The following is a 24,301-nucleotide window of genomic DNA, read 5'->3' on the forward strand; positions in this document are numbered from 1 at the left end:
GTCCCTTGTAAGTTGGATTCCTAAGTATTTTATTCTCTTTGAAGCAATTGTGAATGGGAGTTCACTCATGATTTGGCTCTCTGTTTGTCTGTTATTGGTGTATAAGAGTGCTTGTGATTTTTGTACATTGATTTTGTATCCTGAGACTTTGCTGAAGTTGCTTATCAGCTTAAGGAGATTTTGGACTGAGACAATGGGGTTTCCTAGATATACAATCATGTCATCTGCAAACAGGAACAATTTGATTTCCTCTTTTCCTAATTGAATACCCTTTATTTCCTTCTCCTGCCTAATTGCCCTGGCCAGAACTTCCAACACTATGTTGAATAGGAGTGGTGAGAGAGGGCATCCCTGTCTTGTGCCAGTTTTCAAAGGGAATGCTTCCAGTTTTTGCCCATTCAGTATGATATTGGCTGTGGGTTTGTCATAGATAGCTCTTATTATTTTGAGATACGTCCCATCAATACCTAATTTATTGAGAGTTTTTAGCATGAAGCATTGTTGAATTTTGTCAAAGGCCTTTTCTGCATCTATTGAGATAATCATGTGGTTTTTGTCTTTGTTTCTGTTTATATGCTGGATTACATTTATTGATTTGCATATATTGAACCAGCCTTGCATCCCAGGGATGAAGCCCACTTGATCGTTGTGGATAAGCTTTTTGATGTGCTGCTGGATTTGGTTTGCCAGTATTTTATTGAGGATTTTTGCATCAATGTTCATCAAGGATATTGGTCTAAAATTCTCTTTTTTGGTTGTGTCCCTGCCCGGCTTTGGTATCAGGATGATGCTGGCCTCATACAATGAGTTAGGGAGGATTCCCTCTTTTTCTATTGATTGGAATACTTTCAGAAGGAATGGTACTAGTTCCTCCTTGTACCTCCAGTAGAATTCGGCTGTGAATCCATCTGGTCCTGGACTCTTTTTGGTTGGTAAGCTATTGATTATTGCCACAATAATTTCAGAGCCTGTTATTGGTCTATTCAGAGATTCAACTTCTTCCTGGTTAAAAGACACAGACTGGCAAATTGGATAAAGAGTCAAGACCCATCAGTGTGCTGTATTCAGGAAACCCATCTCACGTGCAGAGACACACATAGGCTCAAAATGAAAGGATGGAGGAAGATCTACCAAGAAAACGGAAAACAAAAAAAGGCAGAGGTTGCAATCCTGGTCTCTGATAAAACAGACTTTAAACCAACAAAGATCAAAAGAGACAAAGAAGGCCATTACATCATGGTAAAGGGATCAATTCAACAAGAAGAGCTAACTATCCTAAATATATATGCACCCAATACAGGAGCATCCAGATTCATAAAGCAAGTCCTGAGTGACCTACAAAGAGACTTAGACTCCCACACAATAATAATGGGAGACTTTAAGAATTTACTTTTGAAGAAAAAATTATACAAGTTTACATTTGATTCTGGGACATTTCATTCATTTCTCAGTATTTCCCTCACACAAGGTCCAGATCATGCATCCTTTCCTCTTTGAAGTTCTGTCTGATTTCCCTGAGCAGGCAGTAGCTTTCTCATCTATGATCACACAGGGCTTATTCATAGCCTGGCCTTCCTCTTTCCCCTCATTTTATCCTGGCCTACCAAGTCCCTAGACATTCAAGGTTGCGAACTGGGTTTCTGCTGCTTCTGCCTCATTGTACGTTCCCTAGGGCCTAGTATATTGCTTAGCATAGGGAAGGCACTCACATTTGCTGAAATGATTGAAATGGTGGTGAGAAAAATAGAACACCTATTCATTTAACCACCATTAAATAAATATTTATTGTGAACCCAACTCTTTACCAGGTACTGTTTTAGGTGCTTAGAATACATCAATAAAATATTCCCCATTCAAATAAACATTTTGGAAGTTTTTGCCTTTTCCAAAAACTAAAGAAACGGTTTCCAGGTTTGTTTCGTAACTATGGTTACATAGTAGATGTACACAGACACTTAGTACATAAGGTTGCTGAGTACTGGGATTAAATTTTAAGGTTCTGATTAAGAGTCAAGCTTAGTAGTGTCCCGCCAGTTATGGATGAACTTAGTACACTGAAGATGTATTCAATAAGGATAAGATAGGAAGTAGCTAACTGAGCAAATAATTTCTATGGTTACCTGCTATTATCATGGACACAAATATCAGTGTGATAGTGAAGGTTCCACTTACTTTTTTATTATAAGTCTCTTGAAATGTCCTAAAGGCTAAAAGCTTGTCAGTGTTGAATCAGTTCCTAAAATTGTGCTAAATTAAATGTAATTATTTACAAAGTGCCTAGTTCTTCTTAAGAAAATAACCCCTTTTATTATGCTATATTTAAATTTATCTATAAATGGATTTTAGTTACGTTAGAATCGTTAAAAATACACATTAATTTCATGCTGTACAATATTCTAATGATGCTACTTTAGTTGAAGGGTGGTTAAACATGTTGGACTTGCTCATTATCAGTCATTTCGACATTATAGATGATATATGGAATATAGAAATTGATGTCAGCTATTATTCACTGACACACTTCATTTGTGATCCAGTAAGCAACATTTTAAGGAGCAAACATTCAATGTTAACTGAAAAACTAATAAAATTCTAAGAGAGCAAATTTTGTGTCTTCTATTTCTGTAATTTTAGAAGCAGCCTCAATTTAAATCTATAGTGTTAGCTCCATTTATGTTATTTTGTGGAAAGGCAGATGGTGATTTTTTATTCTTCTAGCATGTGAAAAGGCATGTATCAAATTATTTCCAGATTTATGCTAACATGACTTAACATTTCTTAAAGGGCTGTGTAGCACTGCAGACTTCATAAACAGGTCCTCTCATTCATCATAGAACTTGACTCCCTGCAGATGAACTACAGCAACAATTATGCCCAAGACAGGGACTCTCTCATGCAGTTTAGGAGCAGAGAATGCATATCCTCTACAATCAGTGCAGTAGGAGCTGGTAGGAATTACTACTGCTGGAGCTGGTAGAGGCCAAAGGCTTTCCTGGGGAGAGGAATGGAATAGATAGTGTTTCATCCTGCATGAGTGTGCATCTTGGGTTAAGGCCTTAGAGTCCTATGAACTTACTGAGCAACACCACTTTTTGCTCTTGGGAAGAGCCATCCTTGGCATCACTGTTAAATAGAGGAATGTTCATCTATGGTTCAATGTCTCTTTCTAGATCCATCAACTCCAACAAGAAGAAACAAGCCTGGCCCTCGTAGTAAAAAGATGACTAGAGTCAAAATCTGAAACCAATTTTGAGCTTGGCTCTGTCATTTATCAGTGGTATGACATGGGGGATATTAGGGAAGCTCCTTGTGACAATATGCTCCTCTGTACAATGCAGCCAACATCATTCACAGATTTTCTGTAATGATTACATATAAGTGAATGTATATGAAACAGGTCAACAGAAAAGCCATCTCTACACTTGTTAGACAATATAATTATTACCCATAAAGCTGGCTTTAGGGAAAAAATTGTCAAGACCATGTTATAGTTAGTAGCCTTTCCTCTAGCAATCCTCTTACTCAAATGCCAAGATTCTTCTAGCCTCTCTGCCAGCAACATCAAAATACAGTCTCTTGATATTTTAGAAAAAAAAGTGAAAGCTGTAACTGTCAGGACTGTTATAGAACTATCAAAAGTATATTAAATCAGCTACATAAATTGTGAAAAGAGTCTGGATTCTATGTGTTCTGTGATAGTTTAAACACAGGCCAGCTCATTTAAGGAGGGCAAAATAGAAAACAAAGAGGCTGAGCACCCTCTCTTAAGGAGACAGGCCACTCCCATAGTCAAGTATTTGTGCCTCTTAATCCTTTGTTTATTTCTTGATAAATCTGTGATGAATGAAGCACCAAAGATTTTTTAAAAGGTAGGAGAAATGTATGTTAGCATTACATAAAAATGACCTCGATACTAAGCAGGAGAAACTGCCCAAAGTAGGGAAGATAAAAAAGAAGAGCTAATCATTTGTGTCTTATAATGATGTTAGGAAAGGCTACTTATTTTTTTCACACCCCACATCCAATCTCCCAGGAAATTATTTTGACCTGTTTTTTTCAAAATAGATCTAGAAAGTGACCAGTGACTTTTTCCCACCTCCTCTTCTACCACTGTTATATGAAGGACACTCACCTCTCACCTGGATGGTTGCAGGAACCTCCTAACCTCTACTCTTCTTGCATAATACCCAGTCCCCCCCACTGGCTACCTCTCCAGCTCAGTAGTCACAGTAATCCTTTTAAAATGTAAGCCAGATCAGGTTCTTCTTCTGTTAAAAACCCTCCAGTAGCTGCCATCTCACTCAAAGTAAATGCCAAGATCTTGAAAATCTGCCCAAGGCCCTCCATACCCCAGTTTTCCAACCTCTCTGACATCATTTCCTATTGGTCTTTCCGTGGCTCAGTCTGGGCTCCGTGGCTCAGTCTGGGCTCCTGGCTCAGTCTGGGCTCCTCTTACTCAACAAGCATCTCCTGTCAGAGAGTCTTTGCACTGCTTACTTACTCCACTGGAAGCAACTGTGGTAATTCCTGGTCTATCCCAGATATACACATGGTTTATATCTCTCTTGCTTCAAGCCTTTGCTTAAATATTATCTTCTCAATCAAGCTTACGCCAGCCACCGTATTTAACATTGCACATTGTCCGTCACTCCTTGCTTTCTGATTTTACTTATGCTTGTCTATTCTTTTCTGTAGCTTGTATCACTGTTTCATATTCCACAAAATTTACTTATTTATTATATTTACTATTTATTGTTCATCCTTTACTCATTCCCCCAATATATAGTCCAAGAATGAAAGGATTTATGTTATTTGTTTCACGTATGTATCTCATTTGTAGAATAATAAATGTATCCTTTATACAGATATTTTTGAGAGTGACAGTTTCAAGAGAAACCTTAGAGAGAAGCACAGAGCCTGGCATAGAGTACTTTTAATATGGAAAAAAAGGCAGAGGGGTACAAGCTATTGAAAGAGAAAGGAAATCAACAGAACTGAAACTTTGTTCCAAAGACTTATTTTAACCTCTAGTTTCTAAACATTAACCACAGTAACTGTTCATCTTAGTTCTTTCTTGGTGCTTTCCTTGAAATTTAAAAAATATTCTGATTTTAAATTTTAGCTATGTTGAAAGAGTGAATAACAGTTAGTAAAACAGAACAATAGTGTTGTTTCTGTTATAGTGTATAGTTTAATCTCCATCATTAAATGTTTCAGCTAAAAGCAACATTCATTCTCTATTTATTTTTCAATCAACTTATTTGCTGACAATGCATTCTATGAAAGTTACAATTGTATGCCATCATTTGAAATCAGAGGAATAGATTTTTTTAACGGGCAAAAGCAGGTTTTTAATGGTGCAAAAGCAGCTGTTTTGGTTTTAGAAGAACGCATGGCAGTCCTGTATACCAGCCGCTTTTGTCCAGAGACAGGCACTGCAAATCAAAACCTCATATGCATGTATATTCCTTCTAGATAGTTCCATTTGGCAGACACATGTTTACATGCCAATGTAATAAGGTCTGGGAGGTAAAGAGTATAGGGTTCAGTTTAGATATTAAATTTGCAGTGTTCTCAGTTTTTCAGTTTTTCATTCAAAAAAAGTGCCTTAAACTTGTGTTTCCACTCCTCTGGTTGGGTAGGAGGTGGCAGTATGCTTTTGGTGAAAGACAAAGTTGATGAGTACCTAGATGGGTACCTTGAAGAAAGACAAAGTTGATGGGTACCATTTATAGAACATTCTTTGAGGCCTTTGCTCTTGCCTTTTTTGAAGAAAGGCTTTAAGGATTGGGAAAAGTGGAAGTGGAATAAAATATGAAAAAATGTACTTTAAAATTATTTTTGGAGATTCTCTAGTGATAGGAACTGATGAGATTTCAGTAGTTTTCTTATAGTGAGTCCCTTTATAAGACATAAGTTATGTATATGACCTCAGATGAGAATGGGTTCATGGAGCATCTTGGGAAGCCGAACACTGATTTTCAAGACCCAGTCCTCACGGTAGAATCACCCCCCACCAACACACATACACACATACATATGCATACGTGTATGCACATACATGCACACGTGTATGCACATATATGCACACATGCACACACACACATCACACATCTATGGCAGTGTGTAGCCACCTGCCTTTGAGGCCAGTGGGCAGAGGACCCTTCATTGAATGTTCAGTTGCCATGAAACGTCTACTCTTCTTCTGAAATACCCAAGAGGAGGTGCCATATTAAAGACTGCATTCATTTTTTTCCACTTTTGCCAGAAACATGAAAGCCTCAGGAGAAGTCATCTGATTTACAGAAAGAGAATAATATGATATTCCTTGCTTCCAAGTTTTTTTTTTTCTCCATCGAAATATTTTATTTTATTTATTTTTTTTCTATTTATTATTATTATTATTATCATCATTATTATACTTTAGGCTCTATGGTACATGTGCACAACGTGCAGGATGAAATTGGAAATCATCATTCTCAGTAAACTATCGCAAGAACAAAAAACCAAACACCACATATTCTCACTCATAGGTGGGAATTGAACAATGAGAACACATGGACACAGGAAGGGGAACATCACACTTCGGGGACTGTTGTGGGGTGGGGGGAGGGGGGAGGGATAGCATTGGGAGATATACCTAATGCTAGATGACGAGTTGGTGGGTGCAGCGCACCAGCATGGCACATGTATACATATGTAACTTACCTGCTTCCAAGTTTTGCAGAATAAAAGTTACATCGGCTATAAGTGGTTCAAAGGCAATTGAAAGGGGATTTAGGATTTATTGATTTAGAGTTCTCATATGACTCTTTTTTAAACCAGAAGAGATCCGGGCAAGATAATAGACCTGTAATTCCCTCCACCCAGTTACAATGAGCTGGGAATTTACATGGATTATCATAACTAACAAAAAGATCCCACTTTCTGTGAGACATTCATATAATTCCAGTAACGCATATTTGTGTCTACACAGTACCATTTTTCAGAGCTTGGCCTCCCTCTCAAATCTACAGTCTATTCCTTCCAGAATGTTGAAATTGACTGCAAGGTCATTCATTTGATCTTTGCTTTCTAAAATTAAATGGAAAGAAAGTGATACTGAAGAATCTGGCAATTCAATCCACTGAGTGGAAAATCTGAAATGTTCCAGTCTTCAACATTTGCTTTTAGACTTACCGCAGAGATTATTTTTTAAAGCCTTAGCTGCTATTGCCTCTATTACATAATGCCTGGTACTGCACTCTGCTAAGAATAAACAAGCACAGAGGAGCACCAGTATTTCAGAAATGGATTCTGTGCTCTGTGGGTTCGTGGGAAACACTCTCTGTGGTTAATTCCCCTGGGCCACCCACCCCTGTGGCCTTAGGTCAGGAACTTCTTACCTGAAACAGTTCCTGGTGTTCTTCATAGTGTAATGGCAGGGCAAGCTTTAAGAAAAACCTTGGCCTTCAAAAAATTTTCAGTGCGGACACCAGGCACAAAGTGACTAAGCGCGAGGCTTGACCACATCACAGTGTGGGATTTGAGAATTCCCTTTTGGGAACCTCCAGTTCTTGAGAAAGGAGAAGATATGCTGTAAATGGGTTTAGATGTTTACTAAGGACTTATTGCAACCATATTGCTCTAAGTTCTCTGTGTCCATGCAGCAGGTATAGCCCCAATTTTACTTTGACAAATAGGCAATGTTAGAAAACATCAAGACTCCATTTGGGCTTTCTTGAAAGCCAGGATTATTGATGGCATAATTTACAATCACACCTTATCTCTAGATTCTCTCTGTAACACAGCAATTTAGTTTATGCCTGCATCATGTCACATCAACAACTCACTTGGATTGCTCATGTTTTCCTATCACCAAAGCCATTGAACTCTTTTTAGTTTTCTTCTATTTAATCTTTCCTCAATACTTGATGTGATTGACTAGTTTCTGTTTCTTGAAACTTTCTCCTCTCTTGACTTTCACAGTAACTGGTTCAACATTTTCTCAGTTCTTTTCATTTTAAGTACATTTTTATTGAATGGCTGTCCTGCACCATGAATTAACACAAAAAGTAGGAGTCATAATTTGTCCATTTATGAATAATTTTTGCAGTACTGGGCATTGCCCTAAGTTCTTTGATTTTGGGAAGCTACATAGAAAAGTGTTTAAAACCTTGACAAAGCCAGTCATGGTGGCTCATGCCTATAATCCTAGCACTTTGGGAGACCAAGACCAGAGGATTGCTTGAGGCCAGGAGTTTGAGACCAGCCTGGGCAACATAGCAAGACGTCATCTCCACTAAAAAATAAAATAAAAATAAAAATTATCTACCCAGTTATGGTGGTACATGCCTACAATCCCAGCTACTTGGGAGGCTCAGACAGGAGAATTGCTTGAGTTCAGGAGGTTGAGGCTGCAGAGCAAGACCCTATCTCAAAACAAAAACAGAAACAACCATGGCTTTAGCTCTATACAATCAGTACATCTGGATTCAAATGCTAGTTCTGCCATTTGGTGGCTCTTAAGGATGGGATTCTCAGAGAACAGCCTCTGAAAATGGGAATCAGTTTGTAGGATGTTTACTAAATAGTGCTGTTGAGATCAACACCTGTGGGGGTTAGGGAAGAAAGCAGGTTTGGGCAAAAAGAGAAGTTGGCTGTGGGAACATCCAACAAAGCCAATCTTATGAGGATGTCTGAAGCTGGGATAAGGTTTCAGAGTTGCCTGAAGCTGGAGAGAGAAAGCCATACCTTTGCAAACTTGCATCTATCAATCTTTGGCTGTAGGCTGCCCCTGGGAAAGGCAACATGACTTTGGGCAATGTGACTTCTCCTAATGAGGCTGATTGCTGTGGGCTGAAGGCAGGAGCACTGCCAGATATTAGGGAAATATGTTGTGGTCCTAAAGGGAGTCTGGGTTGAGTGTCACATCTTGGGATGGATGCTTGATATCCTTGGAAAAATTATTTAATCTTCCTGTGCTTCACTTTCCACTGCTATAAAACAGGAATAATAATAGTATATATATCACATGGTTTGTTGTGATTGCTTAAAACAATATCTATCATATAGTAAGTGCCCAATCAGTTGTGTTATTCCTTAGTCACTCAAGACACCTGGGAAAATAAGATGGTGCATGGAGATAAATTCAACAGATTTCCAAGATATAACCTTGGACTTCTCTTAGACTGATGCCCACATTTGATTCATACATTTTATTAAGTTTTTCTTTTAAATATATTTCATATTCATGACCCCTCTCTAGTCTCAATGATATTCCCCTAGTTCAGATCCTTGTATGCTGTCATCTGGATTATATCTTTATTTATTTTTCTTTCTTCCTTCCAAATAATCCTTTGTAAATAGCTAGTAATCTTTTATGCAAATTCAAATCCAGTCATCAGTTTCGTCCTTAAAATTCCACAGCCAATAAGACAAAGTACACATTTGTTTTTCAGAGGGACAACAATTTTGTCCTTTGCCACTTCCTTGTATGTAGCTAATTCTCCAGCAACAGCTAATTATTTTGAACTCATCTTCTCATGCTTTTGCATTGCTCTGGGACCTTGACCAATTGTTTTGTGAGTTTAACTTCTCTGCACAGTTAAAATATCTTTTCTATGAACCTTCCTCTGACTTATGTCTTTGAGTGCACTAACACCTTCAGATGTTCGTTTCTTTGGCTATGAAAGAATTACTCCCTCTCTCCTTGATGCTACCTTGCCTCTTCTATTCAAATTTTGGCTAAAACACTTAACAACTTGTATTATAATGTGGTTCATTGAACGCTGGAATTAGAAAGTTCTGGGTTTAAATCATAACTCAGTTCATATTAGTGTAGTAGCCTTATTGCCTAATTGCACCCTTAATTTTCTCAGCTTACCTTGAAGGATCTATGTCAGGATTAAATGAGGGAATGCATTCAAAATTTGCAAAGCATGTACTCAGTTCTTAGCAGATATAAGTGTTATTGTATTCATCTTCTTGTCTCCCCCATTTAGTACAAAGTCCTCAGGAGAAGGAGCCTTGTCTTATACATCTTTGTTTCTTGGCATCTTAGAAGTGTGTCTGGCATATTAAATGGATAACTGCTAGATAAATGGCTAAGGAAAGATTTGATACATATCATATATTATATTGAAATTGCACAAGAGTATAAAGGACAGACTTTTGGAAAAAGTGAAATGTCAAGTGTAAAAGACACATAAATGTAATGTATTAGTTCGTTTACATGCTGTTTATAAAGACATACCCAAGACTGGGAATAAAAAGAGGTCGAATTGGACTTAACAATTCCATATGGCTGGGGAGGCCTCAGAATCATGGCGGGAAGTGAAAGGTACTTCTTACGTGGTAGCAGCAAGAGAAAATGAGGAAGAAGCCAAAGCGGAAACCCCTGATAAACCCATGAGATCCCTGAGACTTATTCACTATCAGGACAATAGCACGGGAAAGACCAGCCAACATCATTCAATCACCTCCCCCTGAGTCCCTCCCACAACATGTGGGAATTCTGGGAGATACAATTCAAGTTGAGATTTGGGTGGGGACACAGCCAAACCATATCCTGTAAAGGGTTATTATATCTTTTCTAAAATGAAAATGCTCCATAATCTAAGTGAAGGCTGTTTCAAAGGTTAATTAATAGGTGGTCATGTCATCTTAGGTAGGTAAACATTATTTTCCCTTGCTGACAAGAATAAAAATCACTATGGCTAGTTAACAGTAGTAACTAGTAATTAATCATATTTATTCATCCATTTATTCATTACTTTATTCAACAATTATGTGTTGAGCATCTACTACATGTTAATGGTGCTAGATGCAAGTAATTCAAAGATGAACAAAGGGAAAGGTGGCTCCTGCTCTCACAAAATCTACAGTCATTAGGGGGATGACTGTTAAAGCACTGAGCAATGACAGTCAATGGGGTAAGTCCTCTCACAGGGAATGTGCAACATGTAACAGGGGCACCTCACTAGCTGCAGGGAGTCAAGCCACAGTGGTTCAGAGCACAGAGTTCCCAAAGGGATTTCTAATCTGTATTAAGCCTTTAGACTTTATGCAAGGGTAATGTGAGAGTTGAAGATGGAGGAACTTAATTTGTGCGGGAGTAACATCAGATTTTCATTTTGCAAAGACCACTCTGACTTCTATGTGGATATTAGATTATAAAAAGGCAAAAGCTGAAGCCAGCACAATCATCTGGGAGACGATCAGCAATCTGGACAATCAAGTCTTCAGTCTCTGAATCTGGATCTCCATTCACTATTTCTTTGTCTTTCAAGGCACGAGTATTATGTTATACGATAATAGGAGATAATAGGAGTCAGAACCATGGGTATTATGATAATAAGGACTATGTGATTACTACAGACATACACGTACACACACACACACACACACAACAATAAGTGTAAAGAAACCTATTGGAGTCATTTTGTCCATCACACTCACGTTTAGATGGAGCAGTTTTGCCTCACAAAGGTGGGTATCTCACCTAATAAAGTCACTCTTATTGGGTCTAATTCATGTGCTTTTGGGTTATAACCATCTGAGGGCAATGGAAAAGAAATAGGGACCTGTTCCCTAGTTTCAAGGAACTTTTAATCTCATTGAAGAACACAAATAGCTCTACATAAAGTGACTTGAAGTCAAGAATAATGAATAAGTATAAGACAAATTGTGTTTCTACTACTTTAAGCGTTTTCCATGCCCTTGTTAATTGATGGGAAATCTTTGTGGTCCCTTTAGCTCTAAACAAGCCTATATAAAACAATAGTTAGCAGCATGGGTTGACCAGTAAGCCTACCGTTATTATGTTTCAAGAAATTCTGAAGTTGCTTCCTTAACAAAATATGTAGTTTGCAGGAATAGGGATGGAGTAGGAAAATGTCCCTACTCATCCTCCTTTGGCCTGTCCCTGTAGAGCCGAAGTCCCCTGCAGATTATTGGTTGCCTGGAGCCACATATCTCCCTCTTTGTTACAGTGCAAAGTCTAGGTTGTTAAAAGAGTGAAGCCACGTGGTTGGGTACTATGGAAATATCTTAATTGTGGTCATCAATTGTAAAAGACTTTTATAGGAATATCAGGTATGTAGATTGGGGCATTATGTTTTTACTCCAATAAGAATGTATTTTTAAGCCATAGATAGTTTTCAATCTTTAATAGTATATCACTAATATTTCAATATTTGTAATATAACAAATGTTTTTAAATTAAAAATATACTTTAGTCCACAGTACAAAAGTGTGTTGGTGTGGCTGGCCATGGTGATTCATGCCTGTAATCCCAGCACTGCGGGAGGCTGAGGTGGGCAGATCACTTGAGGTCAGGAGTTCAAGACCAGCCTGGCCAATATGGTGAAACCCCGTCTCTACTAAAAGTGTGTTAGTACTTTGCAGTGGCTTGCTCTGAAGTTTGAATCCTGATTCTAGTACTGACTCATCATGTGAATATAAACAGGTTGCCTATCCTTCACATGCCTCAGTTTTCGTCACTAAGATGGAGGTCATAACAGCAGTCACTTCACTGACATTGTTGGGAGGATTAAATGAATCAATGCATGCAATGAGCTTAGAATAACACTTGATACATATTGTTTTGAAAGTTTTTAAGAAAATGTGGTTCCATCCATTAATAACTTTCCATAGAACGATGATCATGGGAAGGCATGTCTTATATTAAAGACAATTACTACCCTGCCCCTTAAAATTCTGAGATATTATGTGTAAAAATACTTATAATTATCCATCCTGTATTTTATATGAAGATTTCAAAATCCCACTGATGACTCTGATGGAGGGATAGACCATTATCTAACAGTATCACACTGTGTTGGACTCTAATTGTCTCAGATGGAAACCATATCTAAAGGTCCAACATATTCTTTGAAAGAAAAGATGCAGAGTGATGCCAGTGTTATATCATATTCCAAACCAGATTAAACGTCTCTGGAATTGTGGTTGTACAAATGCTGTTTTATGGTTATAAAAACCTATCCTTCCTCTAAGGGCACATGGAGCTTTCTACAAAGTTCCATCTCTGAAGTACATAGACCAAATGAAATATCATGTGGCAGTGAATGATTCTCAGTCACAAGAGTCAGGGAGGTTTGCATTTGTTAAATCTGTCGAGTACACCCTATCTCTCAGGTATTGTGTAGACATGGAGGTACCAATAAGAACACATCAACCCTCTGGCCAAGAAAATGACAATTACAGGAGGAAAGAGACAAGTAAAATATTTACAATAACATATGATCATAGAAGTATGTAGAATTCAAGGTAATGAGATAAGGGAAATGAGAATAGGGTGGTGTTGGACACAGAGGAAGCCACCTGGCAGGTGGTAGAACCTGGACTGAGTCTTGAAGAACAAGTAGAAGTTAATTACCAAATAAGATAGTGTCATGAAAAGAGAATTGTGTTTCTGACTTAAGTAAATCAGTTAGCGAATTGTGGTGCTGATGATTGGCAAGGAACATGCAGCTGAAAGAGCATAGTAAGTAGAGTGAAAGACAAGACCATTTCCAGAATACTTTCCCATTCCCCTATATCTTAGTGCAAACCTCTATCCTGGTTATCCATAATTCTTTTTTGATTGTGTTATATTTAATAATTAGTTCAAAGGAGGATAAATGGAAGGAATAATTATTTATAGATTTCTATTTTTACTTGACCTTAATTCAACTTGCAATGAAAATTTGTAGAAATAAATGTAACTTAATGTCATATCTTAAAGAATGAGACCTTAATTTGGAAAATAGTGCATTAATAAAAATAGTAACTAAAATTAGTTTGGCACTTTTTGTGTAGCAAGTATTGCACTAAGCTCTTCACAGGCATAATTTCATTTAAGCTTCACAAAAAAGCCTGTGAGGTAAATACCATTATTCTCCCCATTTTACAGATGGGAAAATTGAGGCTTTCAGAGTTTGATTACTCACTGTCAAGAGGTTAGTCAGGACTCAATTTGAGGTCGTCTTATTTTGTGCAAAGAGCAGAGTATTGGAAATCCATGAATCTGGTTTACAGTCCTTTACAGTCCGAACTTATTTATTGGCGACTCAATAGTCACATCACCCTTATCTGTAAAATATAAGTTGAGGGGTGGGTTGCTAATGCAGAAGTAATTGGATAAGTTGAAATTAAAGACCTATGTAGCCCCTTCAAACTTTGCTATTCTACGGTTTTTGTGCATTATGAAGTGTTCATTCTGGTAGTGACTCTGAGTGCAAAGGGTGACTGAATTGAACCAATTGAAATTGGTTCAATTCATATATTCGTTAAAGGCTCACTGGAAATTCTACAGGCCATGGTTTTGTACTCAGCCTAAGGAGTTGTTTAGATTATTGCCCATCCGTTTATAAGAGGGGGAATGAGGACCATTTCTGTGGAGAAGGAAAATCTTGTTCTCTCATAAACAAAGGTCTTCTGCCCGGCGCGGTGGCTCATGCCTGTAATCCCAGGACGTTGGGAGGCCCAGGAGGTCGGATCACGAGGTCAGGAGATCGAGACCATCCTGGAAAACACAGTGAAACCCCATCTCTACTAAAAACACAAAAAAATCAACCAGGCGTGGTGGCGGGCACCTGTAGTCCCAGCTACCTGGGAGGCTGAGGCAGGAGAATGGCATGAACCTGGGAGGCGGAGCTTGCAGTGAGCCAAGATTGTGCCACTGCACCTGAGCCTGGGCGACAGAGCGAGACTCCATCTCAAAATAAAGCCAAACCAAAACAAAAGCAGAGGCCTTCCTGGCCATTGTCTGCATTTTAAAATAATTCAGAAATGGGCTTTTTGTGATGTGCTCTCTCGAATTTTTCCATCTCTTTTTTATGCTGTAGTTAGGCTGTGCAAATATGATAGAATGAAAGCCTTTCTAAGTAAAGATTTGGAAAAGAAAACCCACTTAGGGTATTTTCAAGCTGCAAATGGGGGGTGGAGGGCATGGGGCTGAATGTAACAGCACTTTCTAACTTTGGTCTTTTACATTGGGGTTGTAACTGCTGGCTCATTTCAGCCACAGGCAAGTTACTAGGGCTTTTTAGTAATTCACTTTCTTCAGATAATTTTTTTTAAGTGACTGCTTTGGTCATAAAAGCCCTAGAAGAAAAGCTAGGCAATACCATTAAGGACATAGGTATGGGCAAAGACCTCATGACTATAACACCAAAAGCAATGGCAACAACAGACAAAATTGATAAATGGGATCTTATTAAACTGAAGAGCTTCTGCACAGGAAAGGAAACTATCATCAGAGTGAAAAGGCAACCTATACAACGGGAGAAAAATTTTGCAATCTATCCATCTGACAAAGGGCTAATATCTAGAATCTACAAGAATCTTAAACAAATTTACAAGAAAAAACAACCCCATCAAAAAGTGGGCCAAGGTTATTAACAGACACTTCTCGAAAGAAGACATTTATGCAGCCAACAAACATGAAAAAAACCTCATCATCACTGGTCATTAGAAAAATACAAAAGTAAAACCACAATGAGATACCATTTCATGCCAGTTAGAATGGTGATCATTTAAAAAGTCAGGAAATAACAGATGCTGGAGAAGTTCTGGAGAAATAGGAATGCTTTTATACTGTTGGTGGGAGTGTAAATTAGTCTGAACATTGTGGAAGACAGTGTGGTGTTTCCTCAAGGATCTAGAACCAGAAATACCATCAGACCCAGCAATCCTATTATTGGGTACATACCCAAAGGATTATAAATCACTATACTGTAAAGACACATGCACATGTATGTTTATTGCAGCACTGTCCACAATAGCAAAGACTTGGAACCAACCCAAATGCCCATCAATAAATAGACTAGATGAAGAAAATGTGGCACATGTACACAATGGTATACTATCCAGCCATAAAAAAGGATGAGTTCATGTCCTTTGCAGGGAAATGGATGAAGCTGGAAACCATTATTCTCAGCAAACTAACACAGGAACAGAAAAACAAACACCACATGTTCTCACTGATAAGTGGGAGTTGAACAATGAGAACACATGGACACAGGGAGGGGAACATCACACACTGGGGCCTGTTGGAGGGTGGGTGGTGGGGAGGGATAGCATTTGGAGAAATACCTAATGTAGATGATGGGTTGGTGGGTGCAGCCAACCACCATGGCACATGTATACCTACGTAACAAACCTGCACATTCTGCACATGTAACGCAGAACTTAAAGTATTTAAAAAAAAAAAAAAAAAAAGGCCAGGTGTGGTGGCTCACGCCTGTAATCACAGTACTTTGGGAGGCCAAGGCGGGTGGATCACAAGGTCAGGAGTTCAAGATCAGACTGGCCAAGATAGTGAAACCTCATTTCTACTAAAAATACAAAAATTACCCAAGTGTGGTGGCGGACACCTATAATCCAGCTATTCGAGAGGCTGAGGCAGAGAATTGCTTGAACCCAGGAGGCAGAGGTTGCAGTGAGCCAAGATCGCGCCACTGCACTCCAGCCTGGCTGACAGAGTGAGACTCCATCTCAAAAAACAAACAAAACTATGATGTTAGTCTTACTCTTGGGATTTAGAAGAAAAGACATAAATGTTGAAGTCAGAATACTGACTCTGACACTTACTAGCTGTGTGATTCCAGATAATATTCCTGAACCTCCATTTTTCATCTGTAAATGGGAATCAAAATCTTTATTTCATAGGGTTGTTACAAAGTTTAAATGCAATAATATAGGTAAAGTATTTAGTCTAGTGCCTGCCTGAAGTTTAGTAAACGGCAACTAATCATATGTCCAAAAATAGCAAAGACTAGTATTCTGAGTTAGCGGCAATACTAATAGGGTAATATTCCCTGTTCATTGGGCAAGACCATCTATACAACACTTTCTTCTACCTTGAATGTTTAGCCTCTTTACAGCACACGTATGTAACAATAGCAACACATGCTGCATCAATTTGCAAACAGAATGGAAAATAATTAATGCAATATGTTTGTGCACTAAAAGTTTCTCTCAGATATTATAAAGCTTAGGATTTGAATTCTTCTGGAGGAAATCTGAGCTCAGGATGGCTTTATATGTGCATCAGCCATTCTTTTATGTACTTTCAGGAATATTTGCTATCTATGATTGGTTGTGATTATTTGTGAAAAGCCGACATAGGAAGAAGAGATATGAAACTGTGCTGGCCTAATAAAATAATGCCTGAGGCATGAACAGCATATTAATATACTTTGCACAAAAATAGCTGACCCTGTTGAGCTTAGATATCAGTCCTATCTGGATACATGAAGAGGCTAATTTCCAGTGAAAAACCTTGGAAGGACGCCAATAAATTCTGGGAAGAAGAAATAGTGTTATGCAGATCCCTTCTCAGAGAACTTTGATGTCCACAGAAAAGCCTTTCCTGAACAGACAATTTTCTTCTTTGGTTCATCTTTGAGGATTGCCCCAACTGGGTCATCTTGCATCCAAAGACCACCACAGAGTTCAGAGAAGGTAGGAGTGGCCTTCCTTTAAACTCTGGGTAAACCATTTGCATTTTCCAAAAGTTAGTTGACAATTACATGGTTTTGGGACTTCCAGTTATAATTGTACTTTTTAAATAATAAGAAACAAGCAGCGGTTATGTTAACAGGACCCTGGTAGCTATCAAGGATGTGTGGTTCGGCTTTTGAAGTCAGTTTCGATAGATTTTCATGTGAAATAAGTGGAATAAGATGTTCCCATTTCAAGTTTCCCAAGTTATGCTGTTTAAGGCACTAGTGTTGTTTCTTATATTTGTTTTAGGGAGTTTTTTTACTTCCTCTGAATGACCACTATTTTGGAAATCAGACCTCCTCTATTAGGCTAAGCAAAATAGGGGTTTAAGATTACATCTCTATTTGTTTATGTTTTTATATTTAATAAAATTAATTCAAGCACACGGTTTTAAAAAACAAAACAGACACAGAGTGTTAAAAGAATGAGAACTATCTTCTTTCTCTAACATCTCTCCCCAAGAATATCCATTTCAAAATTTCTTTTCCTGTTTATCCAAGAAGAAATTAAAAAAAAACAAATTTTATGTACAGACTTAATTATATGTATATTTCTTTTACACAAACAGGTACACAACGTACTGTTGAGTACTTTGATTTTTCACTTAGTATATCTTGGAGACTTTTCAATGATTATGCACAGATCTTTCTGGCATCTGCATGCCATTCAGTTGTTTAGATGTGCCATAATATATTTAACCAGTGATTTCTCTGTCTCAATATATATTGTAACAAACAGTGTAAATTATTTTTAAGCAATTGCCGAATCAAATAGTAAGTATATTGAACATTTTGACAGATATAAGTTCTAAGAGTATGTGAGAATGTTTATGTTATTAGGCATGTAGTAATATTATATTACATCTATCTGTGTACCTTCCTTTACAGCTGGTTGAGGGTATGGTATTTATCAATATTAGCAGAATAAATAAATTAAGGATAGAAACTTGGGATACAACAAAGGTGTTATTTTAGTCAGGGTCCAAACAGGAAACAGAAGATAGACTCAAATTAAGACCATTTAAGGAAGAGTCATTTACAAAGGGACTATTTAAAAAGATGCAGGTAGACACAGAGGAAACCCATGAAATAGAGGAATAACCTGGAGCTAGAAAATAATAACTGAACTGTTACCACCTCAAGCTATAATGGAGACAGGAGGGAGCAAATACTGAACCTCAAAAGGAGCCATGTGAGAAGGTCACCTGGAGAGCAGCAGTAGCTGTAGGTACAGGGCTCAGACATCAATGTTGTTGGGGCTTCCCATTGGCTAAAACCAAGCAGAAGCCAGAGCACATGCCTTTTGATGGGTTTCATATTGGTCAGCTTCCCAAGGCAAAGAGGTTGGTTAGAAAGTGTGAAGAGCAGAGCTGAAGCAGCAAAAAATCCGAAGGATCCCAACACAGAGATTATGTCTATCATTCTGATTTCAAGAATGACCCATCCCAAACCAGAGAAGGACCCATACAATCTTATACATCTCTAAGATCAGAATCTATACTTTCTTTTGATACAATAATATTTTGTCCATTTTCTAATTATTCTATTTTGTAAGCTGTCTGATATGAAGGACCATGTCTAACTTATTCATCACACTTTTACGGAACACAGAACAGTGCCTGACACACATGAACTTCATTCATAGTTGCTAAATACATGTAAGAATAAATAAATATATGCCAGAAAAAAAGTTTATTTCTAAACTTGATATTTTTTATTGCTTTCTATGCCAATGTCTTCATCATTAACAAGTTATTCAGCACTGATAGTATAAAACAAAACATGGGAAATTTCCTTCTGGAGAATGACTGGACTCTTGTGTCTTCATGAGATCCCAGCCCTAGAGCTGAAGCCATACTTAGCTCTGCTTTTCTAATGGGTTCTCCTATATGCTGAGTCTCAGGTATGTGAGTTTTACCCACATAAAGAACATGAGTGATGAGAGAAATTCCAGATATTTAAATGACCTTCTAGTCTATGGGAGGTTTCCATTTCTGCTCTCCTCCAAGTTTTCTGAACGCTAAGTTGATGATCTCTAGCACCTATGCATCCTATGCACTTACTTTGTGGTGCCTTCTCTTCTTTTGTTCATGTAAATCTAGGCTATTATTCATTAAAGTTTGCTTTAGATCTGGTTGACACTCATTCTATAAAAGCAATAATTACATCTAATTGTACTTTTTTCTTGAATGATTATATTAAATATAAGCTTTTGTTGTCTAACTGCCTAAAGGGCTTGGACCCTATCTCTTGCATCATGCCATTCACAAACACAGAGTTTGACACACAATAGAGGCTCAATAAATAGAGGCTGAATTTATTCAGGAGTTCAACATTCTTCTTCTCTTCTCTCGACTGTGCCTGATACATCCCTACGCTTTGGAGATGCAGCAAGAATGTTGATTCTCACTATTTTCTGTTGCTGAACACAGAGCATGAAAATCAACATAGTAAGATAGAATAAACTTGGGCTTTGATACGAGACCAACCTGGGCTCAAATCACAGCTTTGCCATTTCTAGCATGATAACCTTGAGCATTATTCAACTTCTTGAGACTACTGGGAGAATGTAATGGGATTATATACACAGTAAATTCACTGACACTTGATAAAATATTTACTTTCCTTCCTTTATCACATTCCCTTAAGAATATCAAAAATTGCATGCTGGTTAAAGTTGAAAGATGGGACAGTGAATTTAAATGGATGGTTTAAGGAATTTATTGTAATTTTGGAAAAAGGGAAGACCATAGTGGGAACAAACAGTCTTCTTTTAAACTTTCTTATCCTTGGGATGTGGAAATTTAATCTTAGTACCACATGGTGTTTCTCTCAAACACACTAAAAAAGCAACTGAACAAAACACAAAAGTTGATATGCATTTACTCTGTTCCCCATTCTTCTATATAAGTTGGCATTTGATCTTGTTTTAGAAATGTATTTAAACCAACAGATGTAGTATCTAAATGGTAATGTAACTAACACCTGTGAATCTATCACTGTCATTCATTTGTGAAGTTCCCTCTTTTGGAACAATTGCCAGTATTTCATTCACAAGTGAACCTGTTTTCAGGGTTTACTCAACACCCCTGGATTGTGGAGCAGTTTCCCACCTTCATCAGACTCTGCCTAGTCTTACAGGCCCCTCTAATGCCTCTCTCTTCCCTTCTCCCACTGGGCTCCAGTCACATTAGCCTTTTTTTGAAATTTTTTGCCAATTTCCATGACCACCTAATTACTATTATACATAGAATTACAATATGAATGACTAAATACGTATACTAGTAACTGTCTTACTATTAGCATTAAATGGTACCATCAAATTCTGTTTCTACAAGATCAGGGCTCACAGTCTGTAGCATGAATCCCCCTGCTCACATTCAACAGCCCCATCTCTCACCATGTTCTCTCTTAAGCCTTCATTCCAGCCATGCAGAACCTTCATTTGGGGGTGCTCTAGAGCTTTCCTTTTTATTCTGGAACATGCTCTTTCTTCTGCTTTAGTCCCTCATGCTTCAATTCCCAATCCCACCCACAAACCCAGGGTTGATTCACTACTACTCACCCTGTAGTTTTCAATATGAAATAGCTGCTCCTCCAGAAACCGTTCCCAGTCCGTCCTGTTCACTCAGCCTGCTAGGTGACCCATAGCTTAATGCACTTCCCCTACTTTAAAGTTAATGCTTATTTAACTCTGTCTTCCTCCACCAGACTGTAAGACCTAAGAGGGGAGGAACTACATCTGTCTGATTTCTTGTTGACAACACTATGCCAGTGTCGGACATAGTGCATGGCTCATAGAAGATGCTCAATAGATAATTATGGATTGAAACTCTGAAGACATAAGGACGTTTGGCGTGGAATGGTATTAGTTTCTTTTTGCTACTGTAACAAATTACCATATAATGGCAACAATTACAATTTAGGAGATAAAAAATCCAAAGCTGGGTATCACTAGGCTAAAATCATGGTGTCAGTAAGTCTCTGTTCTGAAGGTTCTGGGGGACATTCCATTCCCTTGCCTTGTCCGGTTTCTAGAAGCCTTGCATATCCGTTTCTTCATCTTCAAAGTCAGCAACGTCTGACCAAGTCCTTCTCATGGTGTCATCTTTCTCACTCTTTATTCTGACTCTCTTCTACTTTTAAGGACTCTCGTGATAATATTGGGTCTTGTAGACAATCCGGGATAATCTCCTTTTTTAAGGGAAGTAGATTCAAGTTGCTACTTTAGTTCCATCTGAATTCTTAATTTCCCTTGGGTGTGTAACCTAACATAGTCACAAGTTCTGGAGATTAGGGCATGGGCATCTTTGGGGGTTATTATTCTGCTTACCCCAAGAATGTTACCCTTTTACTCACATCTGTATCTGTAAAATAAGAGGTTAGGTTAGTGGACCCCGTAAAGAATCTTCTATCTCTAGCCCAATTAGTACAGATAATATTAAATTCTTAAACAGATGTATTCTCCTTTCTCTCAGGGAAATTATGTTTCTCTGTAACTTGAAGTCATGAGGAATAACGTGCAGAGCAAAAAAAGGCAGTTACCAACCACAACAATGACATACGACTTTAATTTGAGTCTTAAATTAGTTATTGTCTTATTTTTGTTTTTCATGACCTATCAAGGCTATGGTCTTAAGAGGAGACATTCTTGAGAGAGAAAAGGATTTTCTCAATTCTTTAGTATCTCACTGGCACATTAAAGTGGAAGATTGAAAATTGAACTTTATTCTAAACCATAAGAAATGAAATTAGGATATGACACAAGAGATACATATATTATAAATATAAGTGGACAGCCCACCCCTCCTAGATTTGTGGCATGTAGGGAGAGGAGGAAAAGGTAAATGGGAAGGCTATAGTAAAATAGATATGCTGTGCTCTCCTCTCTGTTGAAATCCATAATGAAACTATCCATATAGATATGGGATGTATTAGTTGGGTCCTTTACAGGAAGACATACAATCAAGGCTTTGAGAAAATAAAGTTTAATGAAAGGACCATTTACAGACAGATGTGGGCAGGATTAAAGGAACCAACAAGAGACGGTAAAGCACCACCAGCTATCAACAGAAGGAAAGGATCAGAGCTGTGGCCATTGACAGGGGAAGGAGCCACTTCAAAACTGTAGCCCCACAGGGTTAGTGTAGTGGGAAAACCTTGCCTTCTCTCCCTACCCCATCTCCATCTGGTGCTTTTCTTCTATTTGTCAAACTAGAAGCCATAGGGCAAGTGAGACTATGATGAGATCTAAAGAGGACAATCCCTCAGGAAAAAAAGAACAAGGCACATGGAGAATAATTAATGCAGAGTGAGTCCCAATCACAGGGGATTTTAGTTTGTGTGCCTGGACATAACTTGGGTGAAACTTCACTTTTACGTTGGCACTATGCCAAAGGAGCACACAAATCCTTATCTAAGGGTCTACTTCTGGGGAATTTGACCTAAAACGTGGTGGAGCTCAGTCTCAAACCTAGCTTCGCCTTCCTCCAAAGCTAGTGCTGCATGTACTGCCTAATGCTGGCTCTTGTGGTTAGATGCTCAGCAGAGAATCTGTTGAAGCAGTATTTTTTTTTTTTCCTGTCATGATCCTTAATAGTACCATTTAATTCTGGAAGAAAAACCTTAACTGAAGTTCTTTTTAAAAACAAACAACAATATTTCCTCTAGCATATTGATTTAGTAGCAAAATGATATTGGAATGCATTTAAAATATTTCTATGAAGTAGATATAGACAAAAAGTACTACTGAACAGAATTGCTAAGCACTGGTAAGTTTGAAATATTCATTTTATAAACTGTCCTTCCTGGGTTCAAATTCTAGACTTGGCCCTTATTAAAATATGACCCCAATATACTATTGAATTTTTTGCACCTCATTTTGTGTGTTTATGAAATTGGGGTAAATACTTATGCCATAATATTGTTGTTAGGATTAAATTATTTAATATGCCTAAAGTACTTAGAGGATACCTGACATATCTTAGAGATTAAAGACTAAATAAATATTATTGTTACACGACTTAGTAAAAATACCCTCTGCTTTGATTCAACAAACCTTTAGTGAGCGTTTTATGGAAAGACTTAGAAGAAATAGTTCCTGTAATTAAGGAACACCAGAATTTAATCAGAAAAACAGGCATGTCAATCTAGAGTGGCGAATGATAAAACAGAGCCATAGAGGTTTGGTTCCTATTATCCATTTTAATTTATTGGGATTGTCACAAATTCAGACTGGCCAGATATAGATTGGGATATGAAATAGGCAGAAGGTAGGGGGAAGCAATTGTTTTTTGGTTTTTTTGGGTTTTTTGAGACGGAGTCTTTCCCTGTCTTCCAGGCTGGAGTGCAGTGGCACAATCTCTCCTCACTACAACCTCTTTCTCTCAGGTTCAAGCAATTCCCCTGTTTCAGCCCCCCGAGAAGCTGGGATTACAGGAATGCACTACCATGCCCAGCTAATTTTTGTATTTTTAGTAGAGACGGGGTTTCACCATGTTGGCCAAGCTGGTCTCGAACTCCTGACCTCAGGTAATATTCCCGTTTCGGCCTCCCAAAGTGCTGGGATTACAACCACGAGCCACTGCACCCAGCCGAAGCAATTGTTATATGTGTCTCTGGCATTTGTGATTAATGCAGCAGTTGGACTTTATCATGTATTATGCTTTCAATTTTTGTTTCTCTAAGCTTTTATTTAACTTATTTATTTATTTATTTATTTATTTATTTATTTATTTATTTTGTAAATAGCTGTGTTTTTAGATTTTGCACTAAGGTAGCAGACCAAAGACAAGGGGTTCAAATGCTTGTGC

General features: G+C 38.0%; 1 protein-coding gene across 2 annotated transcripts in view; it reads left to right on the plus strand.

The window, feature by feature from the left end:
* COLEC10 (collectin subfamily member 10) overlaps positions 1-24,301 on the plus strand; it is a 110,831-nt gene that overhangs the window by 11,297 nt on the left and 75,233 nt on the right. The window contains exon 1 of one of the 2 annotated variants that reach the window (XM_054497442.2): positions 17,350-17,448. The exons of the other annotated variant lie outside the window; for it this stretch is intronic. The gene's annotated coding sequence lies outside the window, so the exon portion shown is untranslated. Of the gene's footprint in view, positions 1-17,349; positions 17,449-24,301 lie in introns of those variants that run through there. 2 annotated transcript variants of the gene reach the window in all.

Source organism: Pongo pygmaeus, chromosome 7 (assembly GCF_028885625.2).
Source record: "Pongo pygmaeus isolate AG05252 chromosome 7, NHGRI_mPonPyg2-v2.0_pri, whole genome shotgun sequence".
Taxonomy (NCBI): Eukaryota; Metazoa; Chordata; class Mammalia; order Primates; family Hominidae; genus Pongo; species Pongo pygmaeus.